The following is a 23678-nucleotide window of genomic DNA, read 5'->3' as shown; positions in this document are numbered from 1 at the left end:
CATCAAGATGAAAGCATTGCAGACTTACAATGGATTGCTGAATGCTGCAAGGTATTGTATACATTTGGAAGAACTGCCACTGGGTCATATCATTTGTGGAATCCAAGGAGACTATCTGATAAGAACTTTGATAGTGCCCAGGCAGTGGAGACACCAGGGCAGAAGTTACTTTATCATCCAATGAATGTTTAGGTCATTAATAAGTTAGGGCACAGCACTACAGCATCTTTGAGGAAAGGCTAGAGCTATCTGAATAGGAAATGTTATTGATTTGACAGCACATGACGTGGTCAATGTGTTCAGACCCATTCAATTTTCCACAATTGGGGTACCAAGAGGCATTTGTCAACAGTTTTCTTCAAAGAAAACTAAAGCCATTGCAAACTCAAGAAACCAAACTGTGCCTGTTGGAAAGAATAATAAAAGGTATCACATGTGATGAAGTAGGTAACCTAGGCAAACTGCATGGACTGTTGACCCTGTCACAATTCCACTGAACCTTTCTGTACATTACTATACACTGAACAAAAGAGAGTGTCAGTGGAAATTGACATTGGTAGTACAATGTTATATGTGAGCAGGAATTTGTTACCCTGGCCAGATGGTGCAGTAAATTTCATCTACTGACCTTTGTACCTACACTGGGGAAAGGATCTAGGTGAAAGGGATGTGTGAAGTTAGAGTGAGAAGAGGTGAAAGTGAGGCACAGCTTCCTCTTCTAATTGACCTGAGGCAAGAGTCTAATTTGATAGATTAAAACTGGCTATCAAGCAAAGCAAGATATTGGAGAGGTTAACGGCATGAAGAAACTGTTTCAACTAACTGGACAAGTACACAGAGATATTTTGTGATGAACTTGGTCGCATTGAAGACATGAAGGGCATGATTCTTCAAAAGTACAGGATATCTGTGCCTCTGATGAATGATGTGCCTTGAGAGTGAAGGAAGTTGGAGAAGAGCTGAAGAGACCAGAAGAAATGGGTATCATTGATCCAGTTGAGTTTTCTGATTGGACTGTTCGGTCAGTCCTGTGGTGAAGATAGGTGACACGATGAAGGTCTGTGGAAATTGTGAGATGACAATAAACAGGGAAGCAAAGGTAGACAGACACCCTGATCCTCTGATGACTTGTTTTCTCAGCTCGGAGGAAGACAGATTTTTACAACTCCTGACATGTCATGTGTTTATCAGCAGTTGAAATTGGACAAAGTTTCAAAGGAGTTTTCACATTAGACTGTTCCTATATGGTAGATTGCCATTTGTACTAGCAAGATCTCTGGGTGAGATCCTAGATGATATCTTGGCATTTGCAAAGGATTCCACCTGGTTGGTCTGCAAACCAATGGAATGAACATTGAGTTTTCCAATTCCAGGTAACCGGACCCCCTGTGTTCCTTTCTCCTTCCTTCTGATGCACCTATGTTCTCTCACACATACCCCCAACTCCCCAGCTCACTGTTATCAGGTTTTTCTCCCTTACCCCCCCTCACTAGGTTCCCCCATCCCCTCCCCTGCTAGTTCCGTCTACCCAGCATCCCTCCCTTATCTGGTTCCATATCACCTTCCTTACTTACCAGATTCCAGAATCTCCAGTCCTTTATTGTCTCCATTTATCTCCTTCCAGCCTCTGTCTCTGCCTCCACCTTGCCTCCCCCCACCTGGCTCCATCTGCCCGTCATCTCCCTACTTACCTGATTCTATCTATCGCCTGCCAGCTCCTGCCTCATCCCTCCCCTTCACGTCTCCATACTGGCTCTCTCCCCTCTATATTCTCAGTCTTGACCCAAAACGTCAACTATCCCTTTGCCTCCACAGATGCTGTCTGACCTCCTGATTTCCTCCAGCAGTTTGTTTTTTTGCTCCAGATTCTAGCATCTGCAGTCTCTTGTGTCCACAGTAAGAATTCAGGTGCCCTTCAACAATTCCAAGGAGTAGGAATAGAGTTGAGAAATAACAATTATGACTTCGCTCACTCATAAGCAGTTTATCTTGATTATAAGAGAGATGTTGAAGGATTACACTAGGTTGAGGATAAGTGTATAGTGGTGTTGCTTGTATCTTGTCTGACTAACTTAACAGGGTTGAATGCCTACTTTGCACTTCTCATCTACACCCTGATGCCTCTTGCCATCTTTAAGAGGCAAGAGGCATTTCGATCTCTACTTGAATTGCTGAATGTGGAATTGAAGAAAGAATTAGAAAGAGTTTTCTCAGAGTTGAAGGTAACTGCTGCTGAATTCATGCATACTTGATGCCAAGAAGTACATAAGACAAAGCCAGAGTAATGTTTTATAGATGACACTACCTCCCTTTTGGAGGCTACAAGCTACTTTGAAGCAGTCGTGAGTTGTGCATCCTTCAGATCAAACAAAATATCATTCCTTAATCTGTTATATGTGACATTAAATAATATTCATGAATTGCAAAACGTCAATCTCAATATTAAAAAAAAACTAATGTGAAGTTGTGAACATTTTAAAAGTGAATCAAAATTGTGTTTACCATTTCTGCTGCTCTACAACTGGCCAGATCAGCTATGTTCGTGCTCAGTTTGTATATTAAAGAGGATCTTAAAACCCCTTGAGAAACCCCTTCACCAACTTGAAGACAGTGTGCAAAGACAAATTTGGCATCACAGCTGGATCATTATACTGTCAATCGTGTGTGTCATCCTTTAAGATTATTGTTTCTATCTTCTTGGCATTGGAACAGCAGGGGAAATGGCTCTGAGGTACATCAATATGTTAGAATTCTGGTTTTGGGCCTGGGTTTAAACCATGCACTAATTAATTGGGTAAAAGTCTCACGTCTCAGCTTGTTGGATCTTCTTGGGTACTGTGGTAAGTATGAACTTGAAATATAAAATTTCCACTAGCTTGATGGCCTGAAGGATGAATAAGAACCTATTCAAGGGATCAGGAGTAGCCAGTTTAGCCTCTTTCCCCTGCTCTGCCACTTAGAAAGGTAAGGACTGATCTTTGACATCTACTCCACCTTCTCACCTGATCTCCATGGCCCTTAATTCTCTCAGTTCCCAAAACCCTGTTGACCTTAGCCCTGAATGTACTCATATCCCACAATCCTCTGTTGCAGAGAATTCCAAAGGTAACCTACATTACAGAGTTCCAAAGTACTTCACAGCTAATGAATTTGTTCTGTCACGAATGTGAATTGGGTAAACATGGCAGTTGGAATGTGCAGGATAGCATCCTCCAGAGTGCAAGTGAAACAACCAGTATTTTGGTGATAGTGGTCATGCAACTTTAATCCCTCCTTCGGCTAAGATCATAGGATCAGTTATATACACCTGAATAGGTGTATAAGGTCTTAATTTGATTTTCCATCTGAAAGTCAATTTAGTCTGTCTCAATCCCTCACTGCCAGAACTTGCCATTAGAGGGTGCTTTACTAAGGTTGAACAAGGTAAAATGAATGTTGTTTGGGAGCTAATTAAACTGAAACAGGTGCTCTCTTGTCGCACGCTGGTTTCATTGAAGAGCACTCCATATATCAAGGACTTTGTGATTTCGAAGTCATTATAAAGGTTAATGCTACACCAAATACAGCATCTGTTTACTGAAGGAGAGTATAAGAATGATATTTCTCAGAGCTCAGTCCTGCCCAGAGTCTGCCCAGTTAGTTCTCACATACTTTTAAATTGATAAATCCAGCCACAAGAACCGGAGTAAACCTTATGGAGAAAATGATGATCACAGTTTTTCATACTGTGACTTCACAGTTGTTCACCTGTTTAGTTATTGATTCATTATTACCACTTATATCTCAGCCAAATATACACAAAGGACTCCTACACTTTATCATTCTACTTTGCTAGCAAGTTAAAGGTATTTGATGTTCCCAATTCTCTGTAACCTTGAAGTGTAATCACAGGTTTCAAAATAATTACAACAAAAACATATCGTCATGATAGATTTTCCACCTGGTTCTGTAGAAGCTCTATTATTGTCTTTGTGAGAAGTGAAATGGTGAAAACAGCACGACTTTACAGGTTCTGATTAGTTTATTTCAAAAACAGCTGCTGAGAGTAGATCAGTTCTTAGTGACAGTTCTCAGTGACTGAACTTACTGAAAGAGCATTTTATTTATCCATTCACAAAATGTTCAATCCATTTGCCCTTGAGAAGGTGGTGGCTGAAGTGCTGCGGCCCATTTGGTGAAGCTATTCTCACAGTACTATTTAGTAAAGAGTTCCAGGATCTGGATCCAGCAATAATGAAGGAACAGCAGTATATGTCCAATTCAGTGTTATCTGTAAACTTGGCATGCATTTAGCATTCTATCATGTTCCAGCTTGTAAATTGCTTTTGAATTGCCGCCATAATAGCAGTATGTGTAAAACAGCATCCAATTCATGCTTTATCAAGTCCTACAGAAAATGAATGAATGACTAGTTGACGTGCTTTTGGTGGGGGAGGAATGTTGGCTGCGATGCCAGAGAAAGCTTCTTGCTCTTTTTCAAATATTACCACAGTATTATTAATATCCACCAGTGAATTGGGATAATGTATTGGATGATACAGGAGTACCATTCCATGTTATGTGTTGAATTTTGAACCTTGAACCCTTAGTTGTGATTTACGTCCAAGCATACTTCCACTTGAGTCAACTTGATTATCGTTCAATTGTATTTCATTCCTGGCACTTTTATTTCCCTGAAATTGGCAAGAACCATTGTTATGTTCACATTTGAACATAAGGACATGGCTGAAGGAGTGAAAACTTTTAAGACTATCGACAGGAAACATTAAGTTCCACTTGAAGTGATATGAAACTGTTCAGCCCCTCTATTTTTCTGTTCTTTGTCTCAGCCATAACTTCATTGAAATTTCTATCATGTTATTTTCCCATATCTGGTATAAAACCAGAACACTTCATTAGTCAGGTTTCATACCAGGCATGTGCCTTCTTCATTAGACGGTGAACTATTCTTTTGGCTATTGCCTGTCCTGGGCACCTTGGCAAAGCTTGTTGCACTTGAGAATTCTTTTTTAATCTGCTTCTCTCTTGCTAATAATTTTGTCATCATTAATAGAAGTGTCAAATTGGAAGATTAGGTGCTAACATCTATTTTAGGACTGCCACATTGCCCTTGCAAAAGGTATCAGCAACTTATTACCAGCTGTAGAAGTGATGGCTGGAATAATTTGCATGTTGCCACAGTCACATTCACAGTTCCACTGTACATTTGAAATTGGTTGGCACAGGTGATAGTTATTCGCAGGTTTCCACTGACACAGAAACTAGTGCATAAATCTTCATTTCCTTGTTGTAACTTTGGCAAGAAGGACCAGAATTTTCTGCATCATCACTTCAAACTCACTATTGTTTTATTTTTAAGTTGACTTATTAGAAATGGCAATTAAAAGAACTTGCACTGTTATGATTCCTTCCTTGACCTCAAAATGCTCCAAAATGCATTACAGTATTGAAGCAATTTGCTTATTACTTATTCCCTTGTGGATGTCGCTGACAAGGCATTTAATGTCCACACCTCTTGTACCTTTAACTGAGCAGCTTGCTAAGGCAAATCAGAAGCAGTTAAGGTTCAACCACATTAATGGATCTTGAGTTACCTGTAGATAGAATAATCGTCTATGAAGAAAATTAGTAAACCACTGAGGTGTTACGATAATCTGCTTGTACTCTGGTTACCTTTCCTTATATAAGACTTTTATTCTAGAGTTTGTTTAATTATTTGGCTTTAAATTTCCCAGTTGCCTGGGTGGGATTCAAGCTCATCTCTAGGTCAATAGTCCAGTCCTCTGGAGTTACTCCAGTAACTGAACTTCCTGGAAAATAGTTAATCCATTTGCAAATATTTATGATCTGTTGAGGTGCAGTGAGGGTAGAGGGTTGGGGGTGAGGTGAGAGGGTAGGTTATGGGAGAGGTTGGAACTCAAGGACTGTATGAACCAGTGCTGTGAACATATTCTTTCTGAATGCATTCATGAGACCTTTATACAAAGTGCAAACCCTGCTTCCACTGGTGGTGTTATCATTGTCACCCAAGCCTGCGATATGGTGAAACTTAAATGGAGTGGAGTTGGGGGAGGGGGGAAGATAAAGCAAAATGAAAATATAAATGCCAACAATCTGTCCTAAAGCAGTAAAGGTAAAAAAAAACACTTCTCTAATTGCAGTTTTCATGAGTTTGATCATACATTTTTTGTTGCAATAACAGTGAATTTTTGAATTAATCTCTCATCCCATATGATATGGGTTCCTTTCCCATCCTCTATAAATTAAATTTATGTTCCTGCTGAGTGGACAGTAGATGCAATGAATGTGATCTGCAATAAAATGGTGTTGATACAACCCAGACTTTTCAATTTAAGTATTTCTTTGTTGTTCCGATTAATTATTTTCATTCATCATGACATCGGATACTGCCACTGCTGCAGTTAACCTATACAGATGCTACCAATCCAGCAGTCTCCAAAAAAAATCACTTTCAAATGATGAGAGCTCAGCAATTTAATTTTTTTTTAAGTTTGTTTTCAGTGGTTGTTTTCCATCTCCTTGCTCTCAGATGCAGTTGCTTCATACTGTGTAGAGAGATTGAACCATCTTTGAAACCATCTAATGGGGTGCAGTGTGAGACTGATTTACCAGTTTTCCTATAGCAACAAACTAGTCCATTCAGCCCTTCAGCTCACTTTACTATCCAACATACAGGACATAGCCTGTTTATTTTCACTGTCTTCCCTTTGTTGAAGCCAGAATATAGGATATCTGCAGCTTGTAAACAGAGGGGCAGCACAGAGGCACAGCTAGTAGAGCCTTTGCCTCACAGCTCAGATGACCTGGTCTCAATCCTGACCTCGGGTGCAGTCTGTATGGAGTTTGCACATTCTCCCTATAACTGTGTAGGGTTAGGATAAGGATTAAATCGCATACACAGCACAGAACAAGCCATTTGTCCCAACTAGTCTAAGCTGGTATTTATGCCTGGGTTGCTTCAGTTTCCTCCTACATCCCAAAGACGTGGAGGTTGGTAAGTTGATTAGCCACTCGTGGGTTGGTGAATGGTAGAATTGGGAGGAATTGATGAGAATGTGGGGAGAAGAAAACAGATTTGTGTAAATTGGTGCTTTGTGGCACGTGCTTAATGGGCTGAAGGGCCTGTTTCTGTGCCGTATGACTCTAGCAACCTTTAACTCCCATTCTTGAAGTCAGCTACCACTCCATTCTGCAGCATGTCTCCTATCTCCACAGTCTCTGCCTTATTAGTTTACTATGGGGTACATTATTGAAGGATTTTTCAAAATGTAAATAAACTACATTTCCTGCATTACTATTGTATACTTATTTTGTTAACTTTGCCTGATGTGCCTCCTCATTCCATAGGTAGGGTATTTCCCTCCTCCACACAGCATTTGCCAGAGCCTACAATGTCTAAAAAATTTGGCTGCCCATCTCACCTGCTTTGGCATGGATTCCAGCAAGCTCCTAAAGTCTCTGCTATGATTTTCACACAGATTCCAGCCATAAAGCATCTCCCCTTTTCAGAGCTGCTGAGTGGCTTTAATACGCATTAACTGACCTGAACTGGTATTTGGTCTCAAGGTGATAAGCTAAGGCTAGGAGCAGCATAGTTGGCAGCTTGCAGTTTGTGTGTGGTCTACAATGAGTTATCAGATACAGATTAATTGTGCATTGTGATTGCAGCACCTATTTTACAGTGCTATCCAATTTTGCTCCTGTAGATTATTTTTATGTTCTTTAATAACAGCACAGCTCCTCCACTGACCAGCAGAATATCCAAGCTCATTGGTTGCTTGCCTTTAAGTCCTGATCTGATTTGGAAGGAGTCCCAGGGTGGATCATTTGTTTCTTCAGGAATCTGGCTCACACCCGAACTTTTAGGCTCTATACAGTGCAGGAGCATCCCAAATGTAATTAATTCTTGGATCAAAATGGCTCTGAGATCTGGTTGAAGAGCTGCAGTGTTTACTGACTGTCAAAGCTGTCCAAGAGATTGAATGTCACTGACACTCATAAACACTCAAAAAGATTCTGGAAAAGTTATTAGAAATTAAAAATACTGTTTAAAAAGTTAAATAATTAGTATTTAATTTAGAAATGTAAAACCTAAAATCACTAGGAAACAACTAAAAACCATTAGATAGACTCAACTCAACTAAATGAAAATATTGGAAATTCCTGGTCCTTACCCTTCCTTCTTCAGCCATTTATTTCCATTGAAATCATTTATCTTGCTCAGATTTGCTTGTGCTGGGAAATCTGCAGAAGTTTATACCTCCCCAGTGGATTCCATGAAGAGTGTAACAGTGGAGCGCAATTGTCTCTGAAGTAAGAAACCACTGAGCTGAAGGTCAGGAATTTCACTTTTGCTCAAGAGTCTACAGCTTCTACCCAGTCGTGTAGAGAAAAGCTGACAGTTTCAGGCAATTTTTTTTTGTTCTTTAAGTGGAAGGTCCAGGTCATTATGCCTTGACTAATAAGTGCACCCATGTGTGGGCACTGAGGTGGATGAAGGGAAAGGTCTTGAAAGAAGAAAATAAATATAACCAGTTAAGTAATGGTTTGAGCCCTTTTCTATGAATTATTTGGAAGGGCAAGGCTGGCATTTCTTCTCCAGCCTTAGCCAATGCTATTTACTAACTGGCAGCTCAGCAGATTCACACAGACAGCCAAAGAAGTCTGGCTCTTTATCGTACACCTGTGCCTGTTGTCCCAGCATAAATTGAAATTCAGTTAACATCCTGTTTTTACAGGCAAGTGCAATTTTATGTCAAACAAGTGACATCAATCAAGAAGCATGCTTTTTAGGACATTTCATGGAAAAATGGACATACAGTAAGTGGAGATACCCCTGAGGTTTGGATTCACACTTTGACTTGCATTTGACTTTGAAATTCTGCAGATGAGATGATCTACATCGATTAGTTCTGAACACAAATCTTCAGAATCTATTTCATTTAAATGCCACGACTTTTGTCAGTGGTGTGAACCTACAGCACAAACATGCCTTTGGGAAGGGTGCAGCTGAACTAATGTAGCATGGAGAGCATATGTACTACAAGACTTCTGGAGAAATTGATGCTCTATTGTCTATTGAGCTTTACAAAATGGGCATACTTAGAAGAGCTACTTTTTTCTTGCAGTAGTGTCTGTACTGTCTATGAATGCATGTCAAGTTTAAACAATAACAAAGGCTGTTAAATTTTCTGAACCTTTGTTTTCAGAAATAATAGTAACCATTGATATCAGATTATTATACTTGCATCTTCACTTCATGGACATTGCATTGAACAGATTTTGAATAGTGTGCAGTAATTCATGCAGGATAGGACTATGCTGCAGAAACATAGAGTGTGAGCCCTTCTCTTATACCTTTGAATGGGGAACTAATGATAGGAAAGAGAGAAATGGCAAGATTTCTCAGCAATTATTTGGGATTATAGAAGACACTAAAATATTCTAGTAGAATTAAGGGCTGAAAAAAGAGAGGAACTTAATCTCTATCACTGGGGGGAGAATCTTTGGCAAAATAATGGGGCTAAAGTCTGACAATCCCCTGGATCTGATGGCTCACATCCCAGGACCTTAAAGGAAGAGGCTGCAAAGATAACAGGTGTGTTCATTGTTATCCACCAAAATTCCCTGGAGAGGTCCCATTGGATTGGAAATGTAACACCACTATTGAAGAAAGGAGGGGGATGGAATGTAGGAAACTATAGGCCAGTTAGTCTAATATTTTGAATCCATTATTATGGAGATAATAGAAGAATGTTTAGAAAATCATAAGACAATCAAGTCAAATCAACATGGTTTTCTGAAAGAGAAATTGTGTTTAACAAATTTGCTGCAATTCTTTGAGGAAGTAACAACAGGGTGAATAAAGGGAACCAGTATATGTAGTTTGTTTGGATTTCCAGAAGGCATTTGATGAGTTAGCATGTAAAAGGCTACTGCACAGGATAAGGGTGCACAATGCTGGAGGTTATACATTGGTTTGGATAGAGGAGTGGGTAGTAGAAGAGACAGCTCATTAGGTTGACCCTGGAAAGAATAAGTTGACATATGAAGAAAGATTGAGCAGGCTCCACCTTTACTCATCTGAGTTTCAAAAAATGAAAGTTGATCTTATTGAAACATTTAAAATTCTGAGAGGAATTGACAAGGTGGATGCTGAAAGATTAGGTACATGGAACCATGGACTATAGTTTCAGAATAAGGGGTCATCCATTTCAGACAAAAATGAGGAGGAAGATCTTCTCTCAGATGGTTGTGAATCTTTAGAATTCTCTACCCCAGAGAGTTGTGGAGGAAGAATCATTGAATATATTAAAAGTATAGATTGAAAGACGATTAAATGATCAGAGAGTCAAGAGGTATGAAGAGAGAGCAGAAAAGTGAAATCAAAGCTAAGATTAGATCAGCTTTGATCATCCTGAATTCCAGAACAGGTTTGAGGGGCCTGTGGGCTTAGTCTTGTTCCTGTTCCTCGTGTTCCTATCTTCTCATGTAAATGAGTCATCTTCAGATTGGCAGTCAATAGGTCAACTTGGATTGTTGCTGGACTTGGATGATGGAAATGAATATACTGTGACTAAATTTGCTGATGATACAAAGGCAGGCAGGTTAGTAAAGACACAAAGTGCTTGCAAAGAGATGTAGATTGCTTAAATCAGTGGGCAAGAAATTGGCAGATTGAGTGAAATGACGGAAAATACGAGATTATCCGATTCAGAAGGAAGAATGAAAAAGGAATTTATTACCTAAAAGGAGTAAGATTACAAAACGTTGCATTACATAGGGATCCTTGTATATGAAACACAAAAAGTTCAGGAAAAATAGGAAGACTAACAGAATGCTGGCCTTCGTTGTGAGAGGTACGGCATATAAAAATAGAGATGTTGATGCATCTTAACAGCGTCCTGTTACAATTGCACCTGGTGTACTGCTTGCAGTTTTTATCTCCATATTGAAGGCATAATAAACTTGCATTAGTGATAGTGCTGAGAAGGTTCATTAGATTTATTCCTGGAATGAAAGGGTTGATGTACAAAAAAGGTTTCAGAAGGTTTAGAATAATGAAAGATGATCTTACTGAAACATACAAGATTCTATTGGGGTTGATTGAGTGGACGCTGAGAGGTTGTTTTCCCCAATAGGGATATCTAAAACTAGGAGGCATAGTTTCAGAGTAAGGATTGCCCATTTAAGATGGAGATGATTCTCTCAGGTGGTGGTAAATCTTTGAAATTCTGTCCTGTAGAGGGATTTGGAGATGGAGTCATTGAATGTATTCAAGAAAAAGATTGACAGGCATTTAAACTACAATGGAGGCAAGGGACATGGGAAGAGAGGGAAAAGTGGAGGTGAGGCCAAGATGCGTTCAGCCATGATCTCAATGAATATTGGAGCAGGCTCAGGGGACTGTTTGGCCTATTCCTACTTCTTATCCTTATGCTCATATGTTAAAGTTCAACTAGTGCTGACTACCAGTGAATTGGAACTTTAGCTTCTGGACCAGAGAGTGCTACAGAATTAAAGGCATAATTCAGTTCACTGGTCCAGCATTACATTGCAACAACGACTACACATCCAAAGTATTTGACTGTGAAATAATTTGGGATGCCTTAAAGTTGTGAAATCAAATTAAGTACAAGTCTCATACAAGTACTGTGATATCATAGTGTCCTTAATATACAAAATATGAGTTGTTTAAAAATTCATCTTATTTGGTTGCTAAATGTGCTATATGGTGGCATCAGCATGTGTATAATGCATCAGCATTCAATTGAGTCAGGTTAATTAAATTTGGAAGCAGAATATAACATGTTGATTTAATTGTATTTCATATTCAGAGCTACCAACCATCAGTAAATTTCTAGGCAGGTGTTTCTATATTAGTGTGGTAGGGTGGATGGCAATGTACCTTCTACAACCTGTGGATCATGCCTGCAGTATCACTTCTTCCAGATAACTTTGAAACTCCTTGGGCCATTGCTTCTAAATGAGCACACAACGTCAGCTGTGATAATTGTTCCAGAAAGCATACAGCCTGCAGCTTATTTCTAGCAGATAACACTAACTCTCCTTGTCTTTGTTTACTGTCCTTGGGCACAAGCACAGAATAAACGAGCTTTCAAGCTTATCAGGTAGATCCTGCAAAAAATGACTTTAGCAAATAAATAAATCTCTGTGCTTATGGTAACTTTTCTGAGACTGAAGTTGGCTTTGTCAAGGGATGGAACTGACAAGTAGAACAGACATGGGTGTAGATATTTTAAATAATTACCCCATATGAACAATAGAAATCATTATCATGAAACTGATATGGCATTAAACCCAGATTACATATCAGACAGGCCTGCAACACTTAATTCAATATGGTTGTCTTTAGAAAAGTTGCAGACTCTGGAATCTTTTCACTTGTCCTTACTTACTTCTGAATGATCTCCTGTTTCTTTCCCCATCTCTCTGGAAGGCACTCTTCTTGGTTACCGTCACATAGTCATTAACTTTCCAATGTCTCGCCCAACTGGTTATTCTTTAATGTGCGCACATTGAAACCTTGTCCTCCAAAATTCATTGACAGTACATCTAACTATGTATTTTCAGATGAGAAGTGGACATATTAAGTGTTCAACATGCCAAGCGGTATGGGTGTTTATCCAATGACAGAAGTTCTTCTTCATGTTATATGTAAAAATAGCTTATTTAGCACCAGAATAAGTTAACAGCCAGGAAAGATAATTCAGTAAGGATTTTATGCTTGTTGTAGAGCATTGGGTTGGTCTGGCTTGATAAACTCACTCAGAAACTTGTGTCACAAATAGACTACAAAGATCCTTCAATGGTATTAGTTAAAGAAGCCTATTAATTCAATCAATTAACGGCTGCTTTGAATGGATATCTTTGGGTTTATTTAGTACTTTAAGGCTGCCTGTGGGATTAAAGGGTAAAGGGGAGTTGGCAAAGAAGACAGGAGAGTGGAAAGGCTGGGAGAAGAGGTTATGATTATACAAATACTGTTACAGTCCACTATATGTGCAGTGGATCTGTAAGGAAAACTACTTGATCTCTGAAGAGCAATTCTGGGATTCCTTTGCTGCACACATTTTATTTTTTCTGTGGCTCTCCTGCTTGAGAAATGAAAGTTGAAAATGACAGAGTACTCAACAGCTCAGGCAGCAACCACGGAGAGAGAAAAATTTCAGCTCGTTGACCTTATGTCAAAAGCAATAAAAGTTGGAGGCCTGACAGACTTAAAGCACGTACAGATGCAGTAAAATGGGGAGGAAAGAAAAATGGGGAAAGTCTGTGCGAAGATGAAAGGCAAGAGGGATGAAATGAGAAACAGGATGATGGTGGAAGACAAAACGGGAAGTTGATGGAATGGGTAAGAGGGCAAAAGAGAGCTCCAGAGGGGTGTAAGTGTAGATTTTAGGATTGTTACTGCACCTGATGTCCATTAAAATGAGAGCTTTGCTTAAAACCTGAAAGTGCTGGGTCTAGAAGACTGTAAAGTGGCTAAATAAAAGCTGTGATGCTATCTCATGGCTTTCCATTGAGCAATCGAGCAGTGTGCATGGCTAAGGACAGAGAAGAGAGTGGGGCTCAGTCAAAAAGTCAAATGTCAAGTGGCCATAAATTCAGCTTCACAGTTGTGGATTGAAAAGCAGGCGCCCATCTGTATCTGATCTCCCCGGTGTAGATTGTATTGCGAACGGTGAACATAAAATATTGACTTGAAAGAAGTGCAGGTAACTTGCTTTTTTCTGTGGAACCGTAAACAGGGGAAAGCTGGGATGAGAGGTGGGAGGTGAAAAGACAAGTGTTGCATATCCTGTGCCTGAACCTACAACCTTCTGATTCAGAGGCAAGGTCACTGCCACGTGAGCGAAGGCTGACGCAGATATTTCAATAAAATGGCCACAGGTTATGGAACCAAATGAGACAAAAGGAATTATTCAGTTTTATATTTAAAACCCAATCTTTTTTGACATAAGTGGAGACATTAGTCTCTGAAACAGCTAACCTCTTCAAGCTTACATGGAACAATCATTTAAAATGGTTAAAGAAAAGCAACTGTTCCCATTATTATCAATTCTATAGTTGTTACTTACAGTGAATTAAGCATGTCAGTTATTTCGGGCAGAAGCTGGTTTTCAATGAATGGTCTGTACCATTGTGGTGCAGTTCCTTGTATGCTTAATCACTTCCCTGGTGTCGGATTACAGCTTGCTCCACTCAGCTGCAGCAGCATTATGTTAAGATAATGAGCAAATGTCCTTGAAGAGATAGACACTAATGCTGCACTGATGCTGCATTCCAATATGTAAAAAGAGACACTGTGCTAGATGCTGTTCATCAGTTGAAGGATGTCTGGGGCAATCATCGCTTCAGGAAAGCCTTCTTAAAAAGAAATTATGGTGAGATAAATACTAACTGAATTGTGGCAGAAAATGAGGCAGCCGGAACACAAGATGGGATGGTAGAGGAAGATTTCTGCCAGCTCTATCACCTTGGTGACCGCAGTGTTCTGCTTGGAATTAGAGATGGTGGATTCAAAGCCATCCTGGAAAGAAGTAGGGGAATGGAGAGCAGGGGGATTGTGGAAACACCAACATAATGTCATAGGGCATTATCCCAATATAAACCAGACTGAAAGCCCCTAGGGAGGTGGGCAGAGTTTTATAGCCAAACAGCCAGAGAGAAACAATTCAAGCCATGATTCCAGAGATCTTCAGCAGGCGAACGTTGAGTTACTGTGATGTACTATTCTTTGGAATTTGAAAGATAATTATTTCACTAACCCTTTCACAAACATTTCCTAATGTATGTGTTTGACTCTTCAGCAGATGTGATTTAAAGAAAAACTAGTTACCTTGGATACCTTTAATTTAGTTAGTTATGGTGTGCTGCAGCCTTCTTAAGTGGTAGTAGTGCTGTCTCTTTTTTTCTGTTAAATCATGTCAGCACCAAAATGTCCAGAGATTGGAGGCCAGTCCAGAAAGGCAATGCCTAGATTTGGGAGTCCAGGGCTTGGCCAACTTCTAGGTGGAGATTCACTCAGAAGGATTAATCAAAAGGCACAGAGGATCATGGCGGTGTGGACATGGTTGACTGTTAGGCAAGTCTTAGCTTATATCACGTGATTCAGAGACACCAGGCATTGTAAATTTTGAGTTCCTGCACTTGAATTTAGATCCTGGTGGAAGAGCTGGTATTCTTCATATAGGACCATCTTCCCTGTTCCTTGCCATGTGGTTGGTTGCAACGTGGCCCACAAGAACTGAAACAGCCTCCTCGTTCTCCAACTTCAAACTGGTTTGAAATGAAGGACAGAACTGGGCTTTAAATTTCAAGGATGTGTTAATAATATATGGCCAAAACGTAATGGGTTTCTTCTGTGCATGTTGAGTATCTGCGTTTCTTCGCAGTACTGGGTCAACAGCTCACAAGCTGGATCCTGAGGTCTGTTCAGTTAACTAATCTGAAAAAAGGCAACAAGTGGGGCAGTGCTGCAACCTTTTGATTTTAGTGGTGAAACATTCGGAAAATCCATCTGTTTGTGATTGCTGTGTAATGACAACTAATGGAATCTATGCATCTGTAGATATTGGGAGGATAGTGCAGAACCTGGAATATCTGAGGTGAAGGAGCAACTTAATTCATGGGTCACTCCTAGTGAGCAATAGAAGATAAGCACTTGCAAAATTTGGGAAGTCATTATATGTCCGTCGGCTAGTTTTGAGGAATATCCATGATGGAGGAGATTAATATCTGAAGACAGAAAGTGGAAAATGCCGAATGGGAGCACATAAAGTTATAACGTGGCCGGTATGTGAAGACAGGTGACTCAGTTTGTGATTTCTCAGACCTACACTGTCCGCTTTGCATTGTTGGTTTTGTGCTGTAGGATGGCAAAGATGAGCAGGTTTATTGTAAAGAGTTGGACTCTCCTTTTGATATGCTGTGAGGCAAACTGAGGTTGAAGTACCGGTTTTAACGAAAAATAAAAGAGCAGCGATGATTGTTTGTGGTGAACAATGTATTTGTGAAACTGCTGGAAAGTGCGATTTAAAGCCATGCAATCTCTGGGCATGAAAGTCCCTTGGAGGGAGCGACCTGGGTTTGATGCTAACCTTGAATGTTCTCTGCGTGGAGTTTTCACATTCCCTTATGACTCTGTGGGTTTCAGTCATCGGCTCTGGTTCTTCCTGTATCCCAAAAATGTGCTGGCAGGTTATTTGGCCACTGTAAATTACACCTTAGTGACAAAATAGACAAAGAGGAGTTGATGGGCAAGTGAGCGAGAATAAGTTGCAGGGGAACAAAGCGAGAATGTGAAATGGGGCTGATGAGATTGCAGGGAGCTGACATGGATTTGGGGGCTGAATGGTCTCCTCCTGCTTCATAAGTAACAAGGATTCTTCCATTTTTGTTGGAAAAATTTCATCCTGCTGATTTTTAGGTAAATTTGAGAAGTCTTGAAAATTGTAAGTAGTACATGAAAATCTAATGAATTGTCACAGACTTGAAATCTTGGTCTTTCCAGCAAAGTGGGAAATGAAAGCCATAACTTCCTCCAGAGTATGGTGAACATTCATAAATAAATCACAATGTTTATCTTGTTATTTGTAATGAGGACAAAGTTTGTGTGTTGAAATGCAAAAAAAAAACTGCAACTGCTGGAAATCTGAAATGTGAAATAAAAGCCGAAATAGTTAGAAATGCTCAGTAGGTCGGGCAGCATCTGGGGAGAGAGAAAAACAGAGTTAATATTTCAGGTCCATGACCTTCTTTCATCAGATTTGAGAAAAGTTTGAAATCAAACAGGTTTTGAGTTGTAGGCAAGGGACGGGAGTGGAAAGAAGAAGGATGAATAGAAAGACAGGCTAAATGGTGTGGTACCAACTGGGAGAGGATGGTGAAGGCTTCTTAGCCACCACTGATCTGTCTGGAGAAGGTATACATAGAAGGAGATAGAGTCATAGAGCATGGAACCAAGCACTAAGGCCCATCAAGACCATGTTGACCATCAAACATCTGTTTATATTAATCCTACAATAAATGTATTTTATTCTCTTCAATGTCACTTCAATTCCCTCCAGGTACTATTAATCACTTACACACTAGGGGCAATTTACAATGCCCAGTTAATCTGCCACCCCGCATGTTTTTGGAATGTGGGAGGAAATAGGAGCACCCAGAGGAAACACACTTGGTCATAATGTGAGCATGCAAACTCCACACGGACAGAATCGGTGGTCAGGATTGAACCTGGGTCCTTGGAGCTGTGGGGTCTGCTAGCTGATGGTCAGGGTTATCAGTATGAAACACTGTGAATGAGGGTAGGTGAGAGAGAAAAAGATACCGAAACTGTGCAAAACACTGCAATTGCTGGAAATCTGAAATAAAAGAGAATGTTGAAAATGCTCAGTAGGCCTGGTAGAGTTGGTATTAAAAGTTGATGACTTTTGATCAGAACTGACTAGTTCCAATACTGGAAAGGCTTGATAATGTAACTGAAAATGTTGAACTCTGACTTTTTTTTTGTGTAGTAAACAAGAGAAAAGATGAAATGCAGTAATGTTTCTGGCATCCTCCATCCAAAGTACAGTACCTCTTCCATGTATTGTTCAACATGGAGGAGCATTGATTTTTCTGCTGCGAGATTATAATGGTTGGTATCAGGAAAGGGTTTCCAATGTCAACGTTTGACCTGATGCCGTGCCACTTCATTGAGGTCTGAAGTCAATGTTAAGGACTCCCAGTGCTACTCCTTCCCATCTGAATGACAATCCGTCACCCTTTGGGATGGGTCTGGCCCATTGATGAAACTTGACATACCAGGGACTGTAATGGAGGACTCTAGCATGTTATCTGGAAGGTTTGATTCTGTGGGCACAACATTGTTAGGCTATTGCTTGACTAGTCTGTGGTATAGGTTTCCCAGTTTAGATATCAGCCCCTGTTCTTCATGACCTGTTCTTTATGGGGGGGATTTTGCTCATTGACTGCACTGGGACTAGCTTTGCTCTGTCACAACTCTTGTGCCAAGATTGATGCAGGTGTTGACCTGCTTTATTCTTCTCTCCTTCAATGATGTGGTTATGAAGTGGCATGCTGAGTCATTTTAGACAGCAGTTAAGTCTCCAACACATGGGGGCTGTAGGTGTGGAGTGACAAATAGGCATCCACAATGCTGTTTGTATAAGTTCCAAAAAGATTGAAATCTATGAATGTAAGGTTCAAGGAAGAGTGTCGTGAGATTTCCCTGTGTATGCTGTGCTGTTTCAGTACAGTGTATCCTATTGATCTATTTTAAGTTTTCACAGCTGCTGACATTTAGTCTAGTCACTGAAATCTATGCCACCAGCTCTAAAAGAGACGTACAATAATATATACAGTACTTCTCCAACTACAAGAGAGTGGGCACCGCAATGAGGCAGAATGATAGATAGTGGGAGAATGCCCTCAGAGAGCCAGAAGTGTGGATCCGTGTTCTTTGTGTAAAGGGACCATGGAGACCCTCCAGCCTCGATGGACTCCTAACAGGAAGTTGCTTTGTTCCTATAGGAAGTTCCTTGAGAGGACTCTGTGAGGGCAGGAGTGCATAGAATTTGGTGCAGGATCCACAAGCATGTTCCAAAAGATAGATGCTAGAGAGTCTTAACAAACTTTTGCTCCACCACTAGATTCCATGGGGAGTCCAAAACCAGGTGTAGTATCAGGCTAGCAAACTTCAATCAAAAACCTCAAGAAAGCAGTGAGAATTAAAGAGCTATTTTACTCTGAAACTCTGAGCTGGTTTCTCTTCCGATCATCTGCCTTTCTTTCAAGTTAGAATTATAATCAATAATCATTTTAATTGGTTTGATTATAAACTTGCTTCAGGATCCAGAATTCTCTTTATTAGGAGTCTTAGCTGGCCAGCATGGAATGGTTTTCAAAATGATCCATTGTTTGACTAACTTGCAATGCCTTGTCATATCTTGCTCATTCAGTCTTTAAGGATCAGAGATGGTCCTGCAGAATAAATCATTCTGGTTTTGAGAAGGTTTTCAGATAGTTTTCGTGATAATGAATAATCTTTTTAACCAAAGCAGTTTCCTGATCCTTGGGTTATCTTTATAATTGTAAGGAGAATGTCATTTAAGGCTGTCTGAAGGCAAAGCAAGAACATCTTGCAGGTTTGGATCACTTCTAACATAGTTCCACTGAGGGAATGTCCGTTTTCCACTGCTGCAGGTAGTGAATTCTGAACTACAAATTAAAAATACATCAGATAGTGGTAAAATTGTCTTTGCTTTACTATAATTTTACCTTTGGAAGATATTAAATCCTGCCCTTTACTCAGATGAAAACCACCAAAGAATTGTCCAAAAATGAAAACATTAAAGGATTTTAAAATTAAAAAAAACTGCTGGGAATCTTAAATGAAAACAGAAAATGCTGGAAGCACTCAGCGGGTCAGGCAACATCTGTGGAAGGAGAAGCAAAATGAACATTTCACGTCAGACACCCATGCTGATGAATGGATTTCTGTTACTCTTTTCAGAAATGTCGCTTTACTTGCTCAGTGTTTCCAGCATTTTCTGTGAAAGAATTTTCGTTCTGATTGAAGCATGCCTTATTCACATTTAGCATGGCTGGTGTTATCTGTTGAGAATAAGAGTTAGGAGAAGATTAGGACAAAAGAAGTATTATGGCTCAGTGCTAAAATTGTACACCATATTCCTGAGTGGTTTCTTTCAGTTTGAGTAAGGATTTAGCCTTGTCAATTTGAACTGGTATTGCTTGGGCTTAGAGGCTGCACTAGTAGAATGTCATATTCAATCTTAGGAGTTCCAGCTTCAAAACAGGCCAACTCTGTCTTAATTCTGGCAGGGTAAAGGAAGAAGGAACAAAGAGAAAATCACTCAGAAGGTCTCTATTCCCCTGCGAACCACTAGCCCTCACAGCAAAGTTGGCTTGGTTGAATGCGACACAGAGGGTATCTCAACACAGTCAGCCTGCTGCACTCGTATTATGGCTTTGACCCCACCTCAAGACGATTATAAATGCTGGGCAGCATTCCTGAACAAAAATGTCTTCAATCCATTTCATTAGATATGATAGGCATTTATTCTATCGATTTATGTGGTAAACTTTGAGAGTAAATCTTAATCGGCCTCAAAGTGGATATAGATGTTCACCTTGACGTGCCCTATTGCAGAGGATTCCTAGGACACATTAGAAATAAACTGCATTAATTGATGTTTTATTTATCTAATTGAAATTGTGAATATCAGCTTCAGTTTTGTAAGGTGAGAAACAAAATGTGTGTTGCTTTGATTCATCACTGTGTGAGAAAACCAAATCAAATTAGAGATGCTTCCTCTGACCTGATTACACTCACAGCTGCAAAACTCAAACAGTGCAACCTATAGTTCAAATTAACATACATATTTACTTGGTAATTGCTGGTGCTTCAGTATTAGAGGTGTTACAAGTGAATTACTCCTTGGGGCATTTTGTCATGTTGAAGGCACTATATTAATGGAAGTTTATTATGATATCAAGGCATTAAAGAAAATATCATTTTTCAAACATAAATATTAGGATGGTGTGCTACCTAATCAATATCAACAGTGTAAGCAGGAAAACAGCTGAAAAGATCAAAACAGTTGGCAGTTAGCAGAGAATAAGAGGTAACACTAAATGTTCAACATACAAGTTTTTTGAACTGTGGTTGGATCACAATTGAGAAAGGACCTTATAAAAGTTTTGTTAGTTGGGGTATGGCTATCACTGTTATAACCATCAAGAGTCAGTATGAGTTGTATGTAGCTTTCCTTTGATTGGTCTGTGATGATATTCACACAAAGATTAACGAAACTGCCATTCGTACCATGGGTCAGCTTCTGATTGGCTACCCTCTTGGCAGTAGATATTGAAGTTATTCTTAAAGTATTAAAATGATTGCTAATGATCCCTTTATTGACAAGACTAACAGGAAAGAAGATCATGCATTCTTTATAACTAGTCGGGAAGTTATTTATTAAACTTGATTTTCTGCCATTCATTGACAGAGGGAAAAGACAAGAAGAGGTGGCTCTCAGTCTTTACACCGGCGCTGCTACAGTCCTCATTTTCAGGGCTGCTCAATGGTATGTTTGAAGTTTGCTGGTTTTATGTGTTCCAGTTTTAAACAATTATCCACTTCCATTCTCAAGAGGGGTAACATTATTGTGTGCATGTTTTTGTGTGGGTGCGTGTGGTTTTTGTGTGTGTGTGCGCGCGTGCAGCTTTTGTAAGTTGTTTATATTGCTTTATTAATTAGACGTAACATTGAGATTCAAGAAACTGTAACCAACTGTAGGCTATTCACTTGGGACCAGTGCAGTATGATTAGTGACTGCACTGACTAACATAAAATCACTCATGTGTTCCATTCAGTCAGCAAAGAGAAACATGGCAACACATCTGTTCTAAGCTGGTGTCCTGAAGATCAAACGATTTTGGAAAACATCTTCTGGCAGGGGAATTTCTTTGCTAATGCGTGACCGGCGTGATATCTTAACTCACTGTCTTGGAAATGATGTCTGCTAAAGTCTATGCAAGAAACAGGCAACAAAAGTTCTGCAATCACTGCAAGATTTCACAGTTGGTTGACTGTAACAAGGATTCTGTGTGTTTCTGGCACGCGTTCAGTTTTTGCATTCATTGTAATCCTTCTTCAGGTTCTGGTGAACTGCAGGTTAGATCTCTAGATGCAGAGAAGTCTGTTGACACAAGGAGACCATCCAGCAAGTCATTCACTTTACTTATAGATTACATGCTACAACCACGGCAATTTACTCATTATTTGTCTGTGCTTAAAAGTTATAACAGAGGTCTTCAGATTATGGGGTGCACCTCTTTGGTAGTGGGCTGTGCCCAAAGGAATATCTGAGATGATGCAATGTGCAAGACTTTTTTTTAAATACCTGATCTCCCTCTGCCAGGACTCAGACATCAGACTCCACTCTGTTGACCCCCCAGGCATCAGTCACTGGATCCTCTCCATCCCCGATCAGGGCATGGGTACAAAGGCAGAACCTACCTGACAAGATCTGCCAAGATCCAGGATTACGGGTGGAGTAACCTTGGCTCTGACTCCTGGCACTGTTATAAGGATGGGGCTGTGGAGAGAGCATGTGAGAGTGAGGCAGTGAGGCAGTGGAGGTGGGGGGTGGGAGGAGAGGGGGGAGGAGCGGGAATGGGGATGGAGGTAGAGAGGAAAAGAATGAGCCTCGGAACTGATGGCAGTTTCTGTTTACCTCCTTCTGCCACCCCTTATCCCTCTCAGAGTCAAACATCTTTCTGACGTGGACCCACCAGGGAATTTCTCATCCAAAACTAAAACCATTCTGGTTAGCATGAAGCTGTACAAACTGATTATAAGCCACTTGGCTGCATATGACAAAGTAAAAAAAAATTGGGAATGCTGAATTAAACAGTATCTGCAGGAGAAAGATCGAGATTGATTCAAGCATCCCTTTCCCATCGTTAGCTGACTCTGAATGAAGCAGAATGGAACCATTGATTGTTGCAAAACCAACCAAGATACACTTTAATTCTCTCAGAGACAATTTGGAGAAAATTTTACCCAAAAGGAAATGAAACCCAAATGACTAGGTCAGCCAGGCTTCTGGAGCTAACACAGTGACCATGGGCCATGTTTCAAATGACATTCAGAAGGACATGATTGAACTTCAGTGATAGTGCACTGGAGGTCCATTTTGAAAAAAAAAGCTGGGGGAATTTTGGTTGAAAGTTTTCTCAATGTTCAGCTGTGTCGGAGTGTGCAATCAAAGCTCTTCATTTTGTTCTTCTTGCTTGAAATTGAATTCTCTGCACTCTCTGTGGAGAAGGCTGTTTGCGAAAGTCATGAAATCTCAGAGAGCATATTTCAAAAATCTTAGCACAAATTTTCATAATCCACAGAGAAGCAGGCAAAACCTTTACATTAACATAGAGATTTTCAAATCACAGGTCCACATATTTAAAAATTACAGCTGTAGATTATAGAAAGTTGTGTAACTGTTCAGGTCTTAGTCATATACATGAACAGTTGTCAAGCATACTGTAGCTTTGCACATGTCTTCCTGGCTGGTGAGTTTTGGGTGGAATGAGGGGAGAGAGCCAAAAACCTAATTCAGAAGTAGAGCTCAGAAATTTGCCAACCACTGCTTTACAAGATCTCAGTACTTAATCCAGTTTAAGGATGAAGCTTCAAGGTCGTTTCCACTGCATTCAGTGACTTATAGTTAGATCCAGTACCGCCTCTTATACCATCCAGGTCTGTCATATTGTACTGACCACTGGTCACCAGTATAGGCAGCAACTGAAAAGCTACTGCTTATAATGTAATAATGGTTGCTCAGGACAGTTACTCCTTGCACTTACCAAATCTTCCTTTTCTTTCCTCATACCATAGCAAAGAGGCATTATATTTTCTAAAATTACTTTGTTACCTGGATATCATTCATTCATTGCTGTGAAGCCAGAAACATTAAACCTTCAGGCATTTTAGGGATAGGATAGAACAGTGGATAACTTGCTGTTAACTCTGAGGGATTCAAAGAGGTCAAGGAGCTAGTCAGTGGCCTCATCAACAGGGGCCCTATCCCAGGCTCCAATGAAAAGAC

General features: G+C 40.0%; 1 protein-coding gene across 1 annotated transcript in view; it reads left to right on the top strand.

Moving 5' to 3' along the window:
- Positions 1–23678, top strand: part of LOC127581607 (disks large-associated protein 2-like) — a 464246-nt gene that overhangs the window by 277075 nt on the left and 163493 nt on the right. Inside the window, exon 4 of the mRNA XM_052036111.1 lies at positions 21078–21155. The gene's annotated coding sequence lies outside the window, so the exon portion shown is untranslated. The remainder of the gene's footprint in view (positions 1–21077; positions 21156–23678) is intronic.

Source organism: Pristis pectinata, chromosome 22, assembly GCF_009764475.1.
Source record: "Pristis pectinata isolate sPriPec2 chromosome 22, sPriPec2.1.pri, whole genome shotgun sequence".
Classification (NCBI taxonomy): domain Eukaryota; kingdom Metazoa; phylum Chordata; class Chondrichthyes; order Rhinopristiformes; family Pristidae; genus Pristis; species Pristis pectinata.
Note: the sequence above shows the minus strand (reverse complement) of the source record. Positions and strands in the feature narration are given on the sequence as shown.